We start from the raw sequence: 7,503 nt of genomic DNA on the forward strand, positions 1-7,503 counted from the left end.
AAACAATTGTACAGCATCACAGGGTACACGTTATACAGCGTCACAGGAAACACATTGTACAGCATCACAGGGTACACGTTGTACAGCGTCACAGGAAACACATTGTACAGCATCACAGGGTACACGTTGTACAGCGTCACAGGAAACACATTGTACAGCATCACAGGGTACACGTTGTACAGCGTCACAGGAAACACATTGTACAGCATCACAGGGTACACGTTGTACAGCGTCACAGGAAACACATTGTACAGCATCACAGGGTACACGTTATACAGCGTCACAGGAAACACATTGTACAGCATCACAGGGTACACGTTGTACAGCGTCACAGGAAACACATTGTACAGCATCACAGGGTACACGTTGTACAGCGTCACAGGAAACACATTGTACAGCATCACAGGGTGCACGTTATACAGCGTCACAGGAAACACATTGTACAGCATCACAGGGTGCACGTTATACAGCGTCACAGGAAACACATTGTACAGCATCACAGGGTACACGTTGTACAGTGTCACAGGAAACACACTGTACAGCATCACAGGGTGCACGTTATACAGCGTCACAGGAAACACATTGTACAGCATCACAGGGTGCACGTTATACAGCGTCACAGGAAACACATTGTACAGCATCACAGGGTACACGTTGTACAGTGTCACAGGAAACACATTGTACAGCATCACAGGGTGCACGTTATACAGCGTCACAGGAAACACATTGTACAGCATCACAGGGTACACGTTATACAGTGTCACAGGAAACACATTGTACAGCATCACAGGGTACACGTTATACAGCGTCACAGGAAACACATTGTACAGCATCACAGGGTACACGTTGTACAGCGTCACAGGAAACACATTGTACAGCATCACAGGGTACACGTTATACAGCGTCACAGGAAACACATTGTACAGCATCACAGGGTGCACGTTATACAGCGTCACAGGAAACACATTGTACAGCATCACAGGGTACACGTTGTACAGTGTCACAGGAAACACATTGTACAGCATCACAGGGTGCACGTTATACAGCGTCACAGGAAACACATTGTACAGCATCACAGGGTACACGTTATACAGCATCACAGGAAACACATTGTACAGCATCACAGGGTACACGTTATACAGCGTCACAGGAAACACATTGTACAGCATCACAGGGTACACGTTATACAGCGTCACAGGAAACACATTGTAGAGCATCACAGGGTACACGTTATACAGCGTCACAGGAAACACATTGTACAGCATCACAGGGTACACGTTGTACAGCGTCACAGGAAACACATTGTAGAGCATCACAGGGTACACGTTATACAGTGTCACAGGAAACACATTGTACAGCATCACAGGGTGCACGTTATACAGTGTCACAGGAAACACATTGTACAGCATCACAGGGTACACGTTGTACAGCGTCACAGGAAACACATTGTACAGCATCACAGGGTACACGTTGTACAGCGTCACAGGAAACACATTGTAGAGCATCACAGGGTACACGTTACACAGTGTCACAGGGCACACATACAGCCTCATAGGGTAAATGTTATACAGCGTCACAGAGTACACGTTACACAGCATGACAGGGTACACGTTATACAGCATCACAGAATATACGTTATACAGTGTCACCGGGTACACGTTATCATTCCACAAAGGAAGAAACAAGGAAATTCTGGACAAATGTATGTCTAAAAATGAGCCAGGCAAATTCCAAAATTCCCCAGTTTCATGTGTGTTACAAAAGGTTTATTAGACGGCTCTTTCCTTCCAGCTTTGCTGACAACAACACACTTCCTTCTCCTGGGCTCCTGCCTTCTATCTGAAGTTCCCCTTGGCAGGGGACCCATGGCTCAGGTATCTCCAACATCTTGGCTTCTCCAGTTAAGCCCAGGCTTCAGCGTCACAGCGTCACACAGTGTCCTCTCTGGGTGCCCTGGCAGGGTCTCCCTTGCTTCACTTGTGGCTTCAGCGGCTTTCCTTAACAGTGGAGGAAGCTCCTACAATTTCTTTATTCCTGTATTATTCTTGGCTCTAAACTAGAATGGAAGCTGCCAAGTTTGTCTGGAACCTGGCCTCCTCCTAGAATTGCATTTGCATAAACATTCTGTTGTTTGTTAGTCCTGGTAGACCCCTCAGGCCATTTTCTTTTCTTTCCCAGGTTGCTGGATTGTCTGGGATAGAGTCTTGCCCTGAGGTTACTACTCCCTTTGCTTTACTTTGCATCAGGTCTTTCTTTAAACTTTTTATCTTCTTGAGCACAGAACTTCGCTCCAACATTACATTTTCTGGTGTTCCCTTTTAACTCCTGTTGTTTTTCATTTTTCCTGCTTGCTTTTTTAATGGTTGGTGTGCATAGAGTTAATACTTACAATAGCACAGCAAACTCAATACCAGGCTGTCTTGAAGTCTCCTCTGCCAACAACATTAATCCAAAACTTTTCAATTTATCCTCCAGCAAATTTTTAGGGCAAGGGCAAAAAGCATTGACATTCTTTGCCAATATATGGTAAGAATGGTCTGTAGACCAGCCAATAATATCCTTTCCTCTGAAAGGACTTAGCCTGCACCTGCAATACTCCACTAGTCTTCTCAGTTTCTACTAGGATGACCCATTAAATATCCAAAGGATTTCCTAATCCAAAATCCCACAGTTCACACTCTGCCAAGGAGGAGCATGGCCATCCAGCCACAGCAATCATCAAATTCTGTCTTGGTTGCTATTCTACTCCTGTGAAGAGACACAACAGCCAAGGTGACTCTGTTAAATTTTTTTAATTTGAAATTTTCTTAAAGTTTTAGAGGTTTAGTCCACAAGTATCATGGCAGAAAGTGGACAGGCATCGCTCTGGAGTGGTATCTGAAGGCTTTATATCCTTGATTCACAGGCAGTGGGCAGAAAGAGAGAGAGGCCACACCTCTGAATCCTCCCTTAGCATTTTACCAAATAAGAACTAAGCACCCAAATGTATGAGCTCATGGGAGAGGGGAACTCTCATTCATGCCACCAGAGAGGCCTAGCCTGGCTGATGTAGAGGAAAATTAAATGGCAAACAGGAGGAATTTTGAAAGCATGAGTCTCTTTTGCTTGTATTCCACTGGCAAAGGATAGACTAGCAATCGAAATATTCCCCATCTTAGCAGACTTTTCCAAGCCTCAACTACATATTAATGAAGGAGGTATATTAGCTTTTGGTAATTACCTAACAACCTTATGTCATATAGCCTGGAAGTGTTTGGAGGTCAAGCACCTGATAAAGAACCAATAAAAGAACGAGAAAGACCATGGGGAAAACAGAAAGGACTCTAGATAATCTGCACTTTAGAAGCCACATAAAAGGAGTATCCCATATATGGGAGGGTGCATGACTGTTAAACCCTACCAAGAGTTGAGCCTTTGACTTAAAAGCAGGCCAAGTTGAAAGCTTTGAGAAGAGTAATATTAGTAGAGTATTAGACATGAAATTTTGGGGAAATGTCTTAAAATAATAGTCGGTATAAGAGGCCAGTGGGTATAGTGGGTACCAGAAAGAGACTTTGTAGGGAAGTGGGAAAGTCAGGCAGGAGCTGAATGGAAAGGTTGAGTTAAAGAAGAAAAAGAAAACTTGGGAGTTTGTGACATAATAGCATGTTTTTATAATGATGGAAACGACCCAATCAAATGAGAAGAAATAATGGCATAAAAACGGAACACAGATATTGAGGCTGAGATATTCTGTTGGATGAGAGAGGTGGTATCCATGGAATGGGCTGTCAGAGGGACCATGTTTGACAGGAAGCAATTTAATCAAGTGATGTACAAAGGTCACAGATGGAGACTGGCAGCAGACGGTGGCAGGGTGGTGATGAGATCTTGATAAAGTAATTGCATCCTTGTGTCTCATATTCAGAAAGAGTGAAACGAAGGAAAGGGGCATTTAAGAGTTGAGCAGAAAGATAAACATGAAAGATAGCTTAAAAAAAAACGACTTAGGAAATAGGTTGTGATGGCTGTTTTGGTTGTTACCTTGACTACATCTGGAATTAACTAAAACCCCAAAATGGGGTAAGTAATTAGCATTAGAATACATAGCACCAGATGAACCCCCAACACCAACACTGGCTCATGGCAATAGGCCTAACGGTAAAGACATCTGATATTCTGTTCTGGTCTCTTCATATGCACACATGAGTAGGCATACGGGCACATCCGCATTCATGACCATACACACAAGCAACATATAACACACTGACATACAACATGTTCATACACACATATATACTACACATTCACAACACTCACACACACACACACACACACACACTCTAGCACAGAATATAATTTCAGTTCTACAAGAGTTGATTTAGCTCAATGTGCTAGGAATTCTGTTCAGTCCTTGGAGTTAAAATCAGCAGAAAGAGCTTCCAACAACACTTTCTTAGCAACATTCCTCTTCCAAAGGGCCACCTGTGACATCACTGAGCTGGGGACACTGTTTTCCCAGATGGTTTTGTTTAGTAGCACATTGCATCACACCAGGGAGTGGAATGTGTTGGTTCAAATGAGAATGGCCCACATACAATCCTTTATTTTCATGCTTAGTATCCAGTTGGTAAACTGTTTAGGAAGGATTAGGGGATGTGGCCATATTGGAGGAGGTGTGACCTTTTTGGAGAAAATGTGTCACTGTAGGTGGGCTTTGAGATTTCAAAAGCCCAGTCTCTCTCTCTCTCTCTCTCTCTCTCTCTCTCTCTCTCTCTCTCTCTCTCTCTCTCTCTCTCTCTCGTTCTCTCTCTGTGTGTGTGTGTGTGTGTGTGTCTTTCTCTGTCTCTCTGTCTGTCTGTCTCTCTCTCTCTGCCTGTTGCCTGCAGATCAGGATGTCAAGCTCTTAGTTGTCTGCTTCCTGCTATGATACCCTCTAAAACTATAAGCCTGCTGTGAGCCAGGTGATCCAGGCCTGAGATGGAGCCAGACAAACCACTGAAATAGAAAGTGGTGGCACTCACAGGGACCTTGCTGGTCTACACACTACAAACAGTAGAACCAATGAAGGAAAGGCAACCACAAACGTCTCTTCTGACAAGCAGTCTTCAGTCCTGCCCATTGCAGAGAACAGACTCAGGACACATGACTGGAATAGGAAAAGGGACTGTGGAAAAAGTGTGGGGCTTCCTATCCTGGAGACAGTTGACTTGTAGTATACACTCATGTGTAGCACACATACATATCCCTAATCATTTCCATTCCAGTTTCTATGGGAACGGGGTCCTAAAACATAGAGACCCTTCCAAAAATCCATGTCAAATACAAAGAAAGAATCTACTTCCTGGTTCCCTAAAATGACACTTGTGTTTTGATGATTTAAACCCACTAACATACCTTAAACATTTACAAGTCATTATTTGGCACCAAATAAAAGGTTTTTATCTGGAATTGAGATCTAAATAAAAACAGTGTATGGAAAATGCATAATGACGGACGTTGGTGGGACATCCAAGGACTACAGTCTTGACTCGCCACTAGGAGACGCAGTGACCTTCTGCTTCAACTTCTGCATCAACATCTGGTGACTTGACCAGCTGCAGTCCTTGCTTCGAAATCCTTGCTTCTGTGCTGAACGTGGTCTTCCATCCCTACATAGCATAGTGCAGCTGTTTACACGGCATGGCCATTACACTTTATATTACAGATAATCTAGGTGCAATGTGTGCTGTGCAGGACAGTGTGCATGGGTTATGTAGGAATGGAAACTGAGCATCAATGGGTTCTGGTATCCATGGAGCTGGTCCTGATGGTTCCCGACAGGTATGAAGGGACCGCTGCAGTAAGCTTTAATCAGAGTGAAAGAGATGCAGGAGGAAGTAGCAAAGGAAACCAGAACTTTCAAATGATTTATTGTTTTCTGAAGCCAAGGACTATGGTAATAGCCTGGTCTATCCTCACTATTTCAGAAAAGTCCAAGCTCTGATAGGTCAGTGGCCATTTTCCATGAATGTGCCAGTTCTCTCAGAAGCTGACATCAAATCTAGGCTAGAAGCGTCACACACACACACACACACACACACACACACAGAGAGAGAGAGAGAGAGAGAGAGAGAGAGAGAGAGAGAGAGAGAGAGAGAGAGAGAGAGAGAGAGAGAGACAGAGAGAGAGAGAGAGAGAGACAGAGAGAGAGACAGAGACAGAGAGAGACAGAGAGAGAGACAGAGAGAGAGGTGCTCTCCTGCCCTCTGGGAAGGCCTGCATTCCCAGCAGGGGAGCCAAGCAGAGCATTTATTGACAGCAGCACCTGCTGCTCTTCAGTCAGAGGCAGCCACGCCCCTGCAGGCCCTTTTAGGGAAAGCAGCTGCTATAAGCAAGCTGCAGTGACTAAGCCTTAGAGGAGACCCAGCTCAGTTCCAGAGAAGCTCCAGCCTCAAAGGTCAGCTGCGATATCAATCTCCACAGTGAACAGTATGGAAGCAATGAAACCAGGCCAGCAATCCCAGCACAGGGCCCTGTTTCTCAGTCACCTGACAGTGCCCCTTGCTAGTCCTTAAGCAATTAATTACCGGTCTGTTGACACATACATGAAGTAAGATGAGTGGGATTTTTTTTTAATTCTTTTTTCCCCCCTTAAATAACTAGTGAATCAGCTCGCTCTCTGCTTGCTTTTTTAGTGTGCTGTCAATGAACTCAGTAAGTCTCATTCCTAAGGGGGTCTGATTTTGTTTAATTTCCCTCAGTCACATGTATATCAGTATACTTAATTCTTTGTCAAGTCTCCCTCCCCCCTCTCTCTCATGGTGCGTGTGTACGTGTGTGTGTGTGTGTGTGTGTGTGTGTGTGTGTGTGTGTGCGCGCGCGCATCATACCACTGAGGTACTGAGGTATATTCCTAACCCTTCTCATTTACATTTTTGCAAAAGAGGGAAAGGAAATTCAGATGATCCCTTGGTTAGCTAGGGGACACTGCCATTAGCTTTAGCATTGTTTCTTGTGGTATAATGGTTGCTTCTATCCATCCCCTCCTTCCTCAGCCATCTTTGTTCTCTTGTTTCCTCTTCCTCTTCCTTCTGTCTTATGGATCACTTCTATGTCTCTCTCTCTCTCTCTGTCTCTCTCTCTCTGTCTCTGTCTCTCTGTCTCTCTTTCTCTGTCTGTCTGTCTGTCTGTCTGTCTCTCTCCTCTCTCATACGTTCACTTTGAAGCCATGAATGAATTTAATAATTCCACCTAATACGCACACACGTGCACACACACACACACACATATTCCTGCCTACTTCTCTTAGTGACATAAATATTTGCATTGCCATGACCTTCCCTCACCCAAACAAGGAGGCAGGCTTACTTTTCTTTGTAACCTAAGCTCAATCTAATTCCCCAGTTTCACCCTATTCTCAGCTGGTTTGAAAAGGATGGAAGGCGATGGAAGGAGGCCTCCACTTATCTTTACAATGAGTGTTAGGTTGTGCTCACAAGAATAAATCCTGTGGCTACCTTTAAATCCTTGTAAGTGACTGAT

Source organism: Acomys russatus, chromosome 11 (assembly GCF_903995435.1).
Source record: "Acomys russatus chromosome 11, mAcoRus1.1, whole genome shotgun sequence".
Lineage (NCBI taxonomy): Eukaryota > Metazoa > Chordata > Mammalia > Rodentia > Muridae > Acomys > Acomys russatus.